This window comes from Balaenoptera physalus (genome assembly GCF_965194825.1).
Source record: "Balaenoptera physalus genome assembly, chromosome: 19".
Classification (NCBI taxonomy): domain Eukaryota; kingdom Metazoa; phylum Chordata; class Mammalia; order Artiodactyla; family Balaenopteridae; genus Balaenoptera; species Balaenoptera physalus.
In genome coordinates this window covers 53,263,293-53,281,092 of record NC_138900.1, presented here as the reverse complement: position 1 = coordinate 53,281,092, position 17,800 = coordinate 53,263,293, and the positions used below count along the sequence as shown (strand labels likewise).

At 43.0% G+C, this 17,800-nt stretch overlaps 1 protein-coding gene across 1 annotated transcript in view; it reads right to left on the bottom strand.

The window, feature by feature from the left end:
• PMFBP1 (polyamine modulated factor 1 binding protein 1) overlaps positions 1-17,344 on the bottom strand; it is a 71,016-nt gene extending 53,672 nt beyond the window's left edge. Inside the window, 1 exon segment of the mRNA XM_082439258.1 lies at positions 886-17,344. The gene's annotated coding sequence lies outside the window, so the exon portion shown is untranslated.
• Positions 17,345-17,800: the final 456 nt, after the last annotated feature.

Genomic DNA, 17,800 nt, shown 5'->3' with positions numbered 1-17,800 from the left:
CTTTTTTAATTTTAATGTTTTTTAAAATTAAAGTTTTTGGCTATCTATGGCTTTTCCTCATTGCTTCACAAGTTTCCTTCCCACAGTGCTGTCCAGCTCTCAAACATCTTTTCCCCAGGAAGATTCTGAATGCTGCTTTTCTGGGCTGCCTTCATGGTCATTTCTCTGACTCACCTGGGTTCCTTATTTGCCATCACTGATGTTCTCTGAGGCCCGCTCTCTCTCCTCCCCTTAATCCCATTATTCATATGAGGGAGAAATTGTGTCAAAGCTCAATTCTGATTTTCCTCAAATGATTTACCCAGGAGCAACCTTCTCCTCCCATTATAAAAATTTCTGTATTTTATTACATCCTTTTTTTTTCTGCCATAGGTAAATAATACAGTGTGCAGATATTTACATGGATAGTCTAGGCATTAGACTGACTTCCATATTTGGTCTTTCTGTTTCAAGAAGGAGGGAACTGATGGACTGTAGCCCTAATTATGGTGTGAGAAGCTGAAGACTTCTGAGATGGATTGTCACAACTCAGTTCCTTAATTTCACTTGGAAAAGCCAACCCAAGGGCTCAAAAGACTATCACATAGCTGGTGCTACTTTGTGGGATTAAAAAATTATTCAGGTTGCAAAACCCGAAGATGAACTGCTATGAACATGTGAATGTCGGCCTTTATTATAAAAGACTTGTTATTCTTATAGATGATTATCATGCTAACTTCTGTAATGAATTAAGATTCTATTTGAAATAAAGCACTGGCTAAATCTAATATAGAAACATATAAAAATGATAGCATGTCAACATATACTAGCTTAGATAATATAATTTTTGTGGTAAGTTTAGTTAAATAAATGTTTGTAGTCAGAGATAAAAGAAATGATTCTTACCGATTATGCTATAAACAGAAGCTTTTCTTGGAGTCACTTCCTGCCTCTTATGTGTCCATACCGTGAACCAGACCTGTTCTCCTTACAGTCACTGGCATATCTGAAAGGTATTCTAGGAGAAGAGAGATACACCTCAGTCACTTTAAATAATCAAGAGGTTAGGTGATAGCAGAAAAAGTCCCTCTCAATGGATATTTCCAAAGATGAAACAAGAGAAATAGAACATATAAAAATTTATTCAGCAGTTAAAAAGTGCCAAGAACCCAGTATGCGTCTGGTGAAGCAGAAATGAACAATGACAAATATAACTATGAGAATACTGGTGCCGTAAAATAGTCCACTTCCCTCCTGTAAGGGGCCTCACACGGTGTGCAGCCTTGTTCTGTAGTTTCTCCCTCTCTATGATTCTTTTTATTAGCAAGTTAAAAGTTTAAACATTTGAATATGTAATGTAGTCAAGTGGCTCCAAAATGGGAAAAGGCATTGGGCCAGGTTCCTGTTTGCCCCTTACTTTCTACTCCTCTCTCCTCTGCTCTGTGCCCCATGAGGTGGACCTGTGGGCGCTGCATCAATCAGCTCCCTGACCCTCAGGCCTCTGGATGGCTTGGCTGATACAGAGCGTCTGCAGGAGATCATAGGGAGGGAGGACTGTGCCATATTTGCACGTGTGTCCTTAGATCCAGCCCTGACAGGTCCCTGGGAGCGACTGAGGCTCCAGTCACACTTCTGTCACAGGCCCTTCCACCCAGTTGCTCTGTCACCCCTTTCACATAGGTCTGCTCCCTCCCATGGCCCTTGAGTTCTGGGGATGGTCAAGGCCCATTCTTACTCTACCTGGGCACTGCACATACCTTATAGCTTCCTTACATCCTGCCCACACCATTATGCCTAGTCCCTTTATGAACCATTCCATGAATTACTCAGCTGGAGCATGCCATCTACTTCCTGATTAATATGATAAATGGTGGAAAGTCCCATTAGTGATCATATTGGATTACTAGGGCTGGCATAACATAGTACCACAAACTGGGTGGCTTAAACAACAGAAATTTATTGTCTCACAGGTCTGGAGGCTAGAAGTTTGAGATCAAGGTGTGGGCAGGGTTGGTTCCTTCTGAGGGCCGTGAGGGAGGACCTGTTCCATTCTCTCACCTAGTTTCCAGTAGTTTGCCCCCATCCCTCCCACCTCTGCCTTTGTGCTCACGTGGCCTTCTCTTCGTGTGCCTATTTGTCTCCAAATTTCCCTTTTATAAGGACACCAGTCATGCTGGATTAGGGGCTTGTCCTTCTCCAGTATGACCGTATCTTAACTAATTACATCTGCAATGACCCTATATCCAAATAAGGTCACATTCTCAGCTACTGGGGGTTAGGACTTCAGTGTATGAATTTCAGGGGGCACAATTCAACCCATATTAACATCAGTTAAAAACACTCAAGTATCTTCTATTATACCAAAAAAGCCTCTCCTGACTGCCATCTATTGTCTGCTCTCCCTCCTCCCTGCTACTCACGCATCTTCATGAACGAATTGTTTGCATTTGCTGTCGCCTTATATTTCCTCTGCCACCTTCCTCTCACCCCCACCCTGACAGCAGCAACTCTGATAGGCGGCAGTCAAACTTTTGTTGTCAGATCCAGTGGGCTCTCTTTGGTCCTTATTGTATTTGACAAACTTGACGCCAATGGCTACTTTCTCCTTCTAGAAACACTTTCTGGTCTTGGTTTTCCTTTTGCTTTTTGACTGCTCCTCAATTTCCTTGGCAAGTACTTCTCCTTCTGCCCATTCCTGAAATGGCCTCAAAGGTTCTCTCTTGTCTTGTCCTCCCTTCTCATCCTACATCCTCTGTGGTCTGTTCCTTCTATTCTGTCGCCCAAAAACCTCTTTGGTTTCTCATGTGGGTCTTCCTATGCTGGTCATATGGACTAAGGGTATTCCAGCTCCCGTGACAGTGATTTCTCACTGTGTATTAGTTAGTTGGCTATTCATTCTTTCAATATATATTACTGATCATCTACTAGGTGTCAGGGACTTGTCTACTCACTTGAGATAAGATGGTGAACAGTCTAGAGGGATATATAGACAAGTATTCCTGCAATTCTAATAGAGTGTGATGACGGCCTTGTTAGGGATGTTCAGGGGATCAGGATGGGAGTGCGTGCTTGGAGGAAGAACCCAGGCTTGAAGGTAACTGATTTCAGTTACTACTCATATGAGGATTGTTCCAGAACAAAATCCCCATCACAGATCTCCATTTGGAGCTCCAGGTGTATATATGCAACTGCCATCTAGAGAGCTAGTCTTGACTGCTCCACAGATTTCTGTGATTCAGTATCTCCAAAACGAAACTCATAATCCTCTACTCCAAACCTGCTACTCCTCCTTTGTCATCTATTTTGTATATTTAACAAACACATATAACATTTGTTATATGCCGGGCATTGTTCTGAGCATGCCACTATTAACCCACATCATCTACATAACAACTCTGATGTAGGTACTCTGATTGTCTTCATTACAGATGAGAAAATGAGGCACAGAGAGGTTAGGTAACTTGCTCAAAGCTACACAGTAGTCAGTGGTAAAGCAGGGATTCAAACCCAGGTAGCCCAGCTCTGGAGCTTGTGCTCTTAGCCACTATTACACACTGCCTCAGTGAAAGGCACCACCACCCACCCCATTTATTCAAGCCCAGAAATTCGAGCACCATCTTGATTCTTCTCTCTTTCTCTCTCTCTTGCTTACTTCCACTCCCAGTCCCTTTATCCCATTACTCACCAAGCCCTGCCTATTGTATCTTCTAAATAAATCTTCTATTGGTCCTCTTCTCTTCATCTCCAATGATACTGCCTGTTCCTCCAGCAACCAGAGATGTGAGCATGTCATTCACTTGCTTAAAACTTTTCAATAATTCTGCACTGCTCTCATGATAGAGTACAGACTCTTAAAATGGTATATGGGCCCTCCTTGATCTGTGTGCAGCTCTCCTGACCCTCCTGCCTGCCCTTACTCACATTCCCCACTATAGCACCATTGAACTATGTTCAGTTTCTCAGACATACCCTGAATCTTTTTCATGCTGCCTGTGCTATGTGCATCATTCTATCTCCCTCCTCCTATCATCTTCAGGCTAACTCCAGCTGATGCCTCAGGATTCAGGTAAATATTATTTCCTCTACAAAGCCTTATGTGGCTCTTCGAGCCTGGGTTCTTTCTCGAGAATGTGCTCCCACCCTAATCCCGTGAACATCCCTAACAAGGCACTCATCACACTCTATTAGAATTGTGGGCATACTTGTCTATATCTCCCTCTAGACTGTAAACTCAGTAGACTGAAGGACTGTCTTGTTCACCATCTTATCTCAAATGAGTAGATAAGTGCCTGACACATAGTAGATGCTCAGTAATATTTATTGAAAGAATGAATAGCCAACTAACTAATATACTGTGAGAAATCACTGTCACAGGAGCTGGAATACTCCCAGTCCACGTGACCAGCACACTCTCTTTCTATATAGGCAGACCAACATGAGAAACCAAAAAGGGTTTTGGGTGACAGAATTAGGACTAAGGGATATCTAAAGAGTCCAATATTGAAAGGCAACTGGCTAGGATAGCATCGCATAACCATCTCAGATTGCCAAGGTCTCACCAACGGAGCTTGTACTATCGTCTGTCGGCCAAGGCTTTCTGTCTGCTGGACATCACTAGGAGGGGTCCAGACATCAGCCCCTCTGTGACTATGTTCCCCCCACCCTTTATGCATCTCAAGATTGATAATCTCTTTCCTTAAGTAGGCTATTCTGGTACAGTCTGATTTTGAAGATATGAAAGCTATTCTGTCTCTCTAAGGTGACCCTAGATATGGTTCAGCTCTCCCAGAAAAATCTTTGTCTCATTTTCAAGTTCTGGGGTAAGCCCCCCTGTAATTCACTATGAAGTGGCAAAGTATCCTAAAAGGTTACTGCAGTTCAGAGGTGCAGTGGTTCACTTTCCACTGGAACAATCATGAAAGACTATGGAGGTGGTTGCATTTGATTCTAAGGGAAGATGGGCTGTATTCTAGGATACTGGGGAGAAACGAGAATTTCCAGTGACAGCCAGAAGAGAAGCAGAGGCAGGTTTGTGAAAAGCTTTAGATGCTAAGATGCAGAATCTGGAATTTATCTAGAGGCAATAGGGAGCCATTGAAAGTTTCTGAGCTGGGGAGTGACACCTCAAGAGTTGCTTCAGGCAGTTTAGCCTGGACTCTGTGTGTAGGAGACAGGGTAGACAGATGTAGGACGAAGAGGAGAAGGCCCAGAGAGCTAGACTGGAATTAGGAGATGACTATTTTCAAATAAAATTAGCTAGCTAAGCAGAGTGACAGGTAAGAAATCTGTTTCTTTCTTTTCTTTTCTTTTTTTTTAACATCTTTATTGGAGTATAATTGCTTTACAATTGTTGTGTCAGTTTCTGCTGTATAACAAAGTGAATCAGTTATACGTATACATATATCCCCATATCTCCTCCCTCTTGTGTCTCCCTCCCACCCTCCCTATCCCACCCCTCTAGGTAGTCACAAAGCACTAAGCTGATCTCCCTGTGCTATGCAACTGTTTCCCACTAGCTATCTATTTTACATTTGGTAGTGTATATATGTCAATGCTACTCTCTCACTTCGTCCCAGCTTACCCTTCCCCCTCCCCATGTCCTCAAGTCCATTCTCTACGTCTTCCTCTTTACTCTTGTCCTGCCCCTAGGTTCATGAGAACCTTTTTTATTTTTTAGATTCCATATATATGTGTTAGCATATGGTATTTGTTTTTCCCTTTCTGACTTACTTCACTCTGTATGACAGACTCTAGGTCCATCCACCTCACTACAAATAACTCAATTTCATTTCTTTTTATGGCTGAGTAATATTCCATTGTATATATGTGTCACATCTTCTTTATCCATTCATCTGTCGATGGACACTTAGGTTGCTTCCATGTCCTGGCTATTGTAAACAGTGCTGCAATGAACATTGTGGTACATGTCTCTTTTTGAATTATGGTTAAGAAATCTGTTTCTTTAATTTTTCACTATACTAGTACAATATTATATCCAAATACATAAACACATCATGCTGAAGTTTCCTGAACACTAATTAAAAGCAAACAAATGAACTTCACTTCTGAAGAAATATTGGTGGTGGGTGAGATTTAAAATTGCCCTATTGGGACAATACCGTATTTCTAAATGGTTCATTTTCTTCAATTACTAGATGAGTATACAGATTAGATCTGGTTACAGTGGGCTCCAAGATCTGTCCACACTCAATTGGTTGGTCAAAGTATTCCTAGGTACTAGTCAAGTAGGGGGGACTTGGAAACATTTTCGATCTAAACAATTTCTGTTGCAGTGGGGTAGATCCCACTACAGGGCTACATTTCATTTGTAGCCCTAAAGGGTTGTCGAGGTGAGATGAAGGTAGGGCTGATTTTGGGAGGGGTGGGCAGGTAGGCTATTTATATCAAAACCATTTATATTTCAAAGTCCTTTTCCTGTAGCTGTTCCCCAGTGATCAAGTTGTGGAGGGAAGGGAGAGTGAGGTGGTTACATATGGGCACCGCTATTGTTATGCTGGAAAATAATTTTTGATGAACAGTCATTTCCTTCCACTGCCAGAGGGTGTTGATAATGAGCAAATTACCTTTTACTCCCTCTGGTGTGGATGTGAAATTGGCTGTTAATAGAGTTGCTAATGCTACGGGTTAGCATGTGATTGTTCTATTTTAAGCCAATTTTAGTTATATTTGGGGAGTAGCCAATCAGACATCTTGCTAAGAATATGGGCCCAACTGCAGCATTTAATATCGAGAAACCTGCCATACCCTCAGATGTGGCTGGGAGCGGAAAGTGCTGAACACAGCGTCGTTAACATGAAATGTTTTAATACAGTGTCTTTCTTCCTCTGTAGGTACAAGAATGGTCTCATTAGACAAATACCAAATGTTTTCATCATAGGACAGGACCCATTTCAAGCCTCAATACTATGGAATGCTATCAGCCAATGATGTACTTTGTTTAATCTAACAATGGGTTAATATCGGTCATTTCATTACTGCTTGTTATGCAGCAAAAGCTTACTAGAAAATGAAATGTTCAGAAATTAGTTGAAAGGAGCAAAAAAGGTGAGAGATTTTTACCGAGTTATATGCTCGATTAGGCTAATTAAAGGTACAGATGCATTAGTAGGTTATGGGAATAGCTTTGATTTCTAAAGATGCTCGCCTAGGAGGGGGATGGTGTGTTCTAATCATTTATGGCATTGTGAGCCCTCACACTCAAGGGAAGGGAGCACAGCTTTTCTCTTATAGTCTTCCTAGCCCTCCCATTACAGCGCCTATTGCCACCTGGCACCTGGTGGCTGAATTGAGTGCATTACTTGGGAAAGTTTCTTGATTAAATAGGATATTCTTGAACAAAGCACTGTTGATTTGTGATTTTCATGTTTTATGGGCTTTTCATGTTTTAAATGTAAAGCTCATTAGCTACACACAGAGAAGGAAACAGGTATGAAGGATGGAAAATAAAAGTCAACTGATGTGATACAGAAAGGTATAGTGTGTGCCATTCTGGTTTAGATTAATTGGGCTTGGCACTATTATGGCTCCTGTCACCTGATCAGTTTACTGGGCTGAAGAAATTGCGGGAATGGAAAGTGCTAGTGCCTAACAGTACCCTGACCTCATCTCCTGCCAAAATACCTCCCAAGGACATTCTAGGCTCACACTCTCTGATTTGCCATTAAGATCGAGTAGCCTGGAAAACCCATCCCTTATGAATTTTGCTCATTTAACAAATATTTCCTGAGAATTGCCTCATGCCAGGTTGGAATACAGAGGTGACAGGGTCCCTGACCAAGGGAGCACAGAGTATACTGGGGAAATACTTATCTAAAAACACAATACATGGTTATAAGTGGGCTAATAAGAGGTGATTAAAAGCTCAGACATTTGGAAAATACTTTTAGAGTTGACTTTTTCCCCCTTAAACAAACATTCATGGTACTTACAATGACACCACTCTAAGGACTTCACAAATATTAACTCATTAATTCTCATAACAATCTTCAGAGGCAGGTGCTATTGTTATCTTCATTCTATAGTCGAGGAAATAAAGGCACAGAGAAGTTAAGGTTAACTGACAAGGTCACACAGCTTGTCAATGCAGAATCAGGATTTGAACCCCCATCGTCTGGCTCCAAAGTCCATGCCCCCACCCACTACATGCTGCCTTCCCTTTAAACCAGTCCCTGGAAGATAAGCGGGATTTGGGCAGATGGAGGAAAGGGGAATGGGTAAGATGAGAATTTCAGGCTCAGCATTCCAGGCAAAGGGACAAGCTTGCCCAGGGCCACTGATGTGTGACTACATGTGGCACACAAGGAGAACCCTCGTGGTCATAGTAGCAGGATAAGAGGGGGTGTGGTTTTGGGTGTGAGTGCCAATCCTGGAGGGATGGGCAGAGAAAGGGGAGCTGGTGAGGAGGGCTGAGAAGGAGCCCACAGAAGGAAAACTAGCAGAAGGACCTCTCCAAAAAGAAGGCAGAGAAATGATGGCAGGGTCCACAGTGTCAGCTGCAGCAGAAGTTCAAGTAAGATGAGGAAAACCAGGTCATTATTTTAGAGATGAGGAGGCCACCACTGACCTTGTGAGTACAGTGTGGGTAGAACAGAGGACTAAAATTAATGCTGTAGTTGACAAGGAGTTCCTGGGAGAAGAGAGTGGTGTGAATGTTTTTCTAGGAGTTTTCTAGTAAAGGGAAGAGGGGAGAGAGAGAGGAAAGGAAAAGGAAGGGAAGACAGTGATCCTTGGCTAATGATCAGAGAAGGGGGAAAAGCAGAGGGTGAGGAGTGAGAGGGACGTGGGGTTGGGGGAAGCACTGGAGATGAGTAAGATTGAGGTGTGGAACCTCTTCCCACCAAACCTCAATCTGAAGCATTTTCTGGAGAACAATGTCAATATAATTATTATTTTTTCAGGCAGTGGAAAATAATATTAAGAGGTTCAGATGCAGATTTAATACAGGCGGCTTTATAAGACATCCTGGGCTGTGAGGACTTTGAGAGAAGACTTGTGTGTCCCTAGCAGAGTGTCAGGCAGAGAGCAGGTTCTCAGAATGTGTTTGTTAAATGAATAAATGGGTCTTATTTACATTTTTATTGTGAATATTATTAAGAAAGAATATGACACTGCTTATAAAACACTTGGAAACACAGTCATAAAAAACTCACATTTTATGGACTGCGAGTTGTTTTATGAAATGTTGCAGATCCCTGTATCCATCCTGCCCGAGGCCTTGAAGTAACAGGACCACTATAGGATTTCTCATTGGGTCATCAAAAAAGTTTCATCTCTCATATTCCTGCTGCTTCACAGACAGATTCTGTATTTTATTAAAGGTAGAAAAAGTAAGTTGTTTCTGAAACGCAGGATATAGTTAAAGGTGTTAAGAAAACGAAACAATTTCACTAGTGTCTTGACTACTAATTTGGATAAATGTTTATCCTCAAAATGTTTCAGCATTATCTTTCTTCTTCCAGAAAGGTCAGGCACATGCCACTAAAAATACATTTAGTACATTCGAGAATATTTTTCAAGTGATTTATTGGGGTAATGTATGGGTTATTTATTTAAATATATCTCTTATTTCCAGTAATGCCACAACCTCATTAGAAGGGACTTGGCTCATTGCTTAAGCAAAATGATTTTGCTATTTAGGACTTCTTTAAAAATGAGCTATTTTCTTCCAACCATTCACCAGAATTGGAGATCTATTTTTAGAAAAGTAGACGAGAATGGGTAAGGTCATAGCCCTGAGCCCTAGGGAATCCCTCCAGAAGCTGTGCCTATAGTATATGCCAGCTCATTTTCCTCCCTTCTGGATTCTCCAGAGCGAAGGGAATTCTCCACTTGAGGTGCAAGGGCACAGCCACTTCTCTGGGGAATTGTGGAATCCTGCAGAGAGGCTCTGTTCTGTATTCTCAGTGGCAGGCATCTAGCCGGCAAAGTATGGGGCCTGGTTTTAGCAGTGAAAAACTGCTTATGTTCTTTGGGGACATAAGAGCACTATTTGATGTATTAGCAAATGAAATTTGCTAACGAGTGACTATGCAATACATAACCACCTCTCTGTGGTTGATACACTCAGATGCTTATAACACATATAAAACAGAACAATAAAATGAATAAGTGTGACCCCTCTGGGAGCTGAACCATTCCCGGTGTGGCATCTAAGAGTTCCTTCTGTTTCATTCCTCTGACCCTGTCCCCCCCGAGAGGCAACCACTGTCCTGAATTTTGTGTTCATTATTTACCTGTCGAAAAAAATGCTTTTATCACCTATGTATGTACCCCTAAGCAATAAGCTTTTTAAGTTTGCTTGCTTTTGAGCTTTATAAAAATTGTATCGTACTGTATTTAATCTTCTGCAGCTTGCTATTTTCATTCAATGTTGTTTCTAAGATTCATCCATGTGATTGCATTTAGTCGTGGTTCATCCATTTCACTGCTGTATGACAGTCCATTGTGGGAATATGGCACAATTTACTCATCCCTTTTCCTGCGGATGTACATTTGGCCTGTTGGCAGTTCCTTAGCTATGCCAGACAGGGCTGCTGTGTGCATTCTTGGGCATTCTCACTCTCTTTTGCAAGCGTTTCTCCAACATGTATGCCTGGTTCAGAGGCTTGCAAACGTTAAACTTTATAGGATAGAGCCAGACTGTTATTCTCAACGGTGCCATTTGAATTTCTTGCCCCTTAATGAAAAAATGTCACTACAGCTATGACTCAAAAAGAAAGGCAGGCAGACAGGCAAGGACGGAAGGAGAGAAAGAAAAGAAGAGAGGTGGAGAGAGAGAGGGAGAAGAGAGAGAGAAAAGAGAATTATCCCCAAATAGTTTAAGGCCAATATAGAAAATACATATATTTCCTTAGGTGTTTTGTTCTATTCAATGATCCAAATTCAATGGCTTTAGGATGTTTAACATGTTATTGAACTGAAAGATTAAACAAATGTATCAATCTAATTGGTGTAAACATGAAGAATCTGGAATTTTGATTTATTGTTTGTGGAGTGCTAATTGCCTTCTTTCTTGAAAATAATTTAGCAATATGGAACAAAAATCCTAAGAAAATTCCAAGTGACTTGGCAATTCCTTTTATAGGACTTTATTCTAAGGGAAGAGAAGAATAAGTACGTGAAGATGTTTGTTTAAAGATGTTAGCTGCAGAGTTACTGGTAGCAAGAAGAAAGAAGGAGAAATCACCTAAATGTCCAAAAGTTATTGGTTAAATAACTATGCAGCAATTTTAAAGGGAGGGAAGGATGTGCATGTAATAGTGCGTGGAAAGATGTTAGGTGACGATAATGATGATGATGATGATTGCTTGTCTGTATTTTTTGTTTTTTCTATAAAAATAATGCATTACTTATCTTGATTAAAATAAAGAATAACTTGTTGCAGTCTATTTATTAAAGAGAATACTTGGAGATTTTTGATACTGCCTACACTGCTTTATCTATCTGTGGATTATCTTTAGAAAATTTAACATCATAGATTGGCACCTACAATGAAGACTTTCTCTTCCTTGCTTTCTGGGAATGTAAACTGATTTTATATCAGCCCCCCCAAAAACCCCCGCAAATATAATTCTACAACCTCCAAGTACATTCCATTGAACAAAAAGTCAAATATCTGCATTACCCCTAATCATATGTCCCAGCTCCAGTCTAACAGCTGGGATCATCCATGCCACCACCAGCTCATATTTCTAATTCCGTTTGTCATGACAACAACCCTATGAGGTGGGGAGAGTGTATAGTGGCAGGTATAGTAATTAGCAAGGCTACTTTTTTTTTTATTTGGTAAAATACTGGTCAAATATTTTCATTTTATAATCTCTGGTCTCTTGGAGCCTTTGAAAATAATGGCCAGTAGTTCTGCAAGTTCATTAACTAATTCCCTTAAGGTTGGGGAATGTGCATTATCTGGACCTGCTGATTTACATACTGTACCATGTTTTCAAGTATTCCCTTACCTGGTTTATTTCAACATCTATATTTAAAGGTCTTCATTACTTCCTAATTATCTATGCTCCCTTCCTTTATTTTTCTTGTTAAGGACCAGTTTAAAAGAGCAGCTCGGTATCTCTGCCACTCAGAGTCATCATTAATTTCACTCCCCTTCTCATTTATTAGTCCAGCCGCTTTATTGCCCAGGCTTCCTCCTCCCCAGACCATTTTCCTCGCCTCTAACCTCTTTGGTGGTGTTAACTCACTCTGCCTTCTCCACTGCTATTATCTTTCTTTCCTTGAGAAGCCTTAGAAAGAGTTGTGCATTCATTTTTTTTGCGGGGGGGAGGGGCTCTTCCTCATCTTTTCTCTATTTCCACAGTGGGCTTTCTTCTACCTTTAGATCTTTCCAAGGTTCTTTGTCAAGTGTTCATTGTATTTTTTATTCAAGGTATCCTGGGCCTTTGTGGCTTAACTATTATTTGAAAACTTTGTGCCCTTGCCTGTTGTGCTATCTGGGTTTCTTAATTCACCCAAATTGGATTTCTGACAATCTTTGAACTTGAGCAAGTTCCTTAATGTTTTTAAATACAGAGAACAGGTCATATCACCAGGGCAGTGGTGTCTCATGGTCAACAGCAACAAAGACCGTTTATAGGAAGAAGAGAATCAGCACAGATGTGAGGTTATTGTTCATGCCTTGGGCAGGATATAGACATTTTCAGACTCAAATCCATCCTCAACAAAGAAGCTAAGATGCTGTTGGTGTTCCACGTTGTTGACATTGAACTTGGTTTCAATGTCACACCGCGGATGGCCAGCAGCTTGTTGTTTAGAAAGGTGGGATTAATAAACACTGCCCAGGAGTTGCACTTTCTGGTTTACGTTAATTCATGGAATGAGAACAAGTACTAGGTTTACACTCATCAACTTAAATGTATCAGACGACAGTGTTCCTGCATTCTCTGTTTCCAATCGTGCCTGTGTGCGGACGTGCGGGTCGGCTGGCAAGTGTGTGACCCTGGCACAGTCTCCCTTCCAGTCTGTGGTAGCCATAGAGTCCTGCTGCTCAGGTCTCCCTTCAAGAGGGGATCAGCTCCCCGGAGCGCAGGTAACTGGCCGCCTCCTGCTCTGAATGTCTCCAAGGCAGAGGCCGATCAATGACCAGTCACAGAAGTGGTAGCAGGGTCCACCTTTTCTGGATCTTTGCACCAGATTTCCCAGTTGGGATGGCCAACCCCTTCTCTGTGCTGCACTGCAGTCTGAGGCTCTTCTTACCCCATCTTCTTTTCACAGATGCCAGATCTGCACGGCGGTCTGAAGGCTCTCCCTGCCGACTGGTGATCCCTCTCTCCCCTTTCCCTTTCACAGGTGTTAACCTCGCTAAGTCTCCTGCGCGTCTAACTCCATCTCAGCATCTGCTTCTTGGAGAACTGAACTGACACAAGGACCCAACCCCCCTTTAACCTGGCCAACCCCTCTGCCGCCCCTGCCCATCTTGCCTGGCATGAGCTCAGCCATGCTCTCTTTTATGTTACTTGATGGAAAATCCAAATGCCACATAGTCATAAAATGCATTCCAAGCTAAACAGAAACAGAATTGGGGGTCATCTCCAGTCTGGGATTATCCATACAACTACTCTCACTCACTAATATGGAAAATCGATCTCATTACAGTTTGATCAAATTGGATAGTTCCCAGGAAAAGAGCTTGTACTTAAACCACAGGATCACTAGGTGACGCTGCTGCCCCACATAAAGGTGACAGCCTGAGCTAGGCTTGGCCAGAGCCATTCTGGGCTGGGGGTCCTGCTGTTTCCTTGGTTAGATAGGGCCTACAGGTCTGTAATCTACCCCAGAATCTGTAAAGGTAATTTCTGGATCCATCAGTCCAGGCTCTAGAAGACCATGTCAAATCTCTCTCTTTCTCTCTCAGAGCTTGCAGAAATGTGTATGTGTGTGTGTGTGTGTGTGTGTTTGTGTGTGTGTGTTTGTGTGTGAAGGAGTTCTTCTCTGGAACTCTTGAATTGATTAAAAAACTAACCATGTCTGCTCTAATTTCTCCAAGTGTCCATCAGGCCACCTTAAATGACTACCTACCCTTTTGGATCAAAAGAACAATATGGGAGAACTATCAATGTGAGTGGTATCGACACCAAAGTCTTTATCTAGAGCCTCTCAACACAGTCGCACGTCCAGGCATCACTCACTTGTGTTAGGAGTGTGGAGAGGCACGGAGTGTAGAGTGTAGGGGCTACTTCTACGCTTGGTGTCTTCTCTGCTGAACACATAACATGCATCTCCCAGGTCAGGTTTCTGGCTTTAGTGTTGCCATCTTTTATGCTGCCTCGCCTACCTTCTTACATGTGCAGTCAGCAATCTGTAAACATAACACCTGTCCTGTAAATCCTCATAGACAAAGCTGCTGAGTGGCACTAAAAATTTAACCCTAGAATTCAAACTTCATTCTCAAACAGTCCTATCCGTTATACATGCACAATACTCCTTTCTTAGAGCTTCTGGGTTGGCACGTTGGTTAATCTGAGTTTTAAGAAGAAGTTATTTTCTTATACATGGAATGAGTATTTTGTTGCATAGAAAATACTTTCGTATCAACAGGACTGAATTCATTCATGCTTCTACTGGGGACTCTCCAGAACCACAACCATCCATCTATTCTTTACATTTCGTTAACATTGCCCAATCTTTTTCGTCACGTTTTACACCAATAATGGTTAGGAATTTCCCAGAAGACTTCTGGCCCACTGCCTTATATATAGACACCAGGAGTATGTCACTAGATAATTTTCGAAAGATAGCCCTCACATTGCCAATATGTTCACAGTCCAAGTGCAGTGCTACTCAAATTTGCTTGATTGTAAGATACAGATTCCCAGGCCTCTCCCTGGGGATTCTGACTCGGTAAGCCTGAGGTACACTTGGGAATATGCATTTTAAACAAGCAGTCCAGTGACTCTTATGATCGAGTTAAGAAAACACAGGCCCTCTAAACAAAGTGGGTTCCAGCTAGGAACAAGGATATGATTCCAATCAGACACAGCAGAAGCCACAACGCAAAAAAAGCTACTGGAGATTTTAATAGCTAGGGAGAGAACCATTTGTGAGTTGTGGGATGCTCTCACCAGGTAATTGGGCACCTAGGGTCACCGCAGCCACCTGGAAGCTTCTGATAGAGAAAGCATTGGGGAATCTTTTATTAACATATTTAATGTGCTTGACTAAGGGGAAAAAGTAGAGGAGGCCTTGTTAGCAACTCCTCCCTGTGTATGCCCGGCTAAGAAACAATGTTTTCTTTCTCAGGAAAGGTTTAGTTAACCCTTGATTGTCTTTCTCTAGGGAGAAATCACTGGGCATAATCAAGCCTAGACAGAAGTCTTCCTGAAAGAGCTGGGGGTCCCTGGGGCCCTGCGGGCAATGCCTGGGAGGTGTACACAGAGAGCCATGTCGACCTTTATCATGGAACACGGTATGGCTTCTATGAGAGAGCAGTGTGCCCTGTTATGTCCCCGGCTGCCCTCCTCCTCTCCTGGGTCAGCTTGAGAACCCCTGGGGACCCCAGAATATTGACCCACCCAATGAGGGGTCCCGCCTCCCCTTCCTCATGGCTGAGGAATGAGTGCGACTCTTTCCCAGCTGAGGGTTGACTAAGATAAAGAGATGCAGAACCTTAGTAGGAAGCTGAAATTGGAACCATGCATCTCAAAGAGCCAAGTGGAAACTCTGATCTGCAGGTTTTTCAGGCCACTTCTGTCACTCTGCACTCAGACCAACATTACACCTGCACACAAACCACAGTAGGTGAGATTTCAAGTCGGCCACCCCAAGGGGAATTTTTTGTTTGGTGGCAACAAACAGCTAAGTGAAAATGCAACAATCTCTTCTCTTCTGTAGATAAATCACGCTGCATCGTGGCATCTTTTTGTTTTCTATCCGTGAAAGAGTCTGAGGGTGGCTTTTTTTTTTTTTTGCTTTTTTCATAAATAAATATTTTAACTGGAAATTTCCAAGCATATGACAGGCCTAGAATGTGAACTTGAATGTACTGTAATAGAAATCATCAGTTGCCATGGCGACGTGTTCCAAGAGCAGATTGCAGGGAGTCACATGGGCAGAGAGTGCTCAGTAATACTAACACATCAGAGAGCAAGGCCACTTAACCTCAATCGCTTCCAGCTATTGTGCAGAATGCAATTGAATTTATTCCTAATTTCTGCCAGTGCTAAGGAACAAAATTTCCCTGCAGATTTTAATCTTACTCAGGCAGCCCCAGACAGTGCCCAGACACTGTTCAGCACCAATATTCAGTCCAGTTACTCGCCCACTTTACAGCTCTATTTTCTTATTCTTATTTTTAATAATAGCTTCCCTCCCCCTGCTGGGTCCTGCACATCCCCCTGCCCTGGGGAGAACTCCCCTCCTCCTTTCCGAATGGCTGCACGGTTTCTCTGACTCCATTCTGCTAATACAAGGAACACAGTTTTCGTAATAATAGGGGTAAAAAAAATGACAGGGCTCCACTCTCAGCAATAGTTTTCTTTTTTCCCCCACCCAAAACCTGTTCTGAAATATAATTCCCGCCAGCTTTGGGTTGTACCTTGGAATGCCACAATGAACAGCCCCAGCATAAGAAGGCAAACCAGTGGATCAGTGAATAATGGAATCAAAGTGTGTATTTTCAGTCCCTGTGACAGTCACCTGCAGCCTCCACACATACACCCCCAGCCAGGAGAGCCACACAGATTAGCAGGAGGTACAGCCGCCGATCACAGAGCACTCGTTTCGAGAGCTTATCCGCTCTTATGAAGGCTGATAAATCAGAGACTCTCACGTGGACAGTCTCAAGTTAGCAGCGTCATCCACCTCCCCTGCCCCTTTTAAGTTATTTGTCATATTCACTTCAAATATATCAGAGATGCCAAATGAGCCTTTGTTTTCTGTACCCTTGCTCTTCCCAGGGTGAGTGGCTGTGTTGTTGTAGGGGCTAAGGAGCCTGCTTCCAGGGCCCAGCCCTTGCTTTCCAACCCAGGGTCACCTCTCCCTGCATTCAGGCGTTGTCAGCAGCCTGCCTGTGTTCCGAGGCAGGAGGCAGCATTCTCCAGGCTGACGGTCTTCGTGTGGCCCTAGCCCTCTGATGACCTTCCCTCTTTAGGAATGTCTCTTTTATTTAATTTATTTTTTAAAATAAATTTATTTTTTTTAATTTATTTTATTTTTGGCTGAGTTGGGTCTTCGTTGCCGCGCACAGGCTTTCTCTAGTTGCGGCGAGCAGGGGCTACTCTTCGATGCGGTGAGCGGGCTTCTCATTGCGGTGGCTTCTCTTGTTGTGGAGCACGGGCTCTAGGCATATGGGCTTCAGTAGTTGTGGCACATGGGCTTCAGTAGTTGTGGCTTGAGGGCTCTAGAGCGCAGGCTCAGTAGTTGTAGTGCACGGGCTTAGTTGCTCAGGGGTGCATGGGATCTTCCTGGACCAGGGCTCGAACCCGTGTTCCCTGCATTGGCAGGCGGATTCTTAACCACTGCACCACCAGGGAAGCCTGGGAATGTCTCTTTTAAAAAGACAGAAAGCCTGCTTTATGGGCTTCCCTGGTGGCGCAGTGGTTGAGAATCTGCCTGCCAATGCAGGGGACACGGGTTCATGCCCTGGTCCGGGAAGATCCCACATGCCGCGGAGCAACTAGGCCCGTGAGCCACAACTACTGAGCCTGCGCGTCTGGAGCCTGTGCTCCGCAACAAGAGAGGCCGCGACAGTGAGAGGCCCGTGCACAGCGATGAAGAGTGGCCCCCGCTCGCTGCAGCTAGAGAAAGCCCACGCACAGAAACGAAGACCCAACACAGTCAAAAATAAATA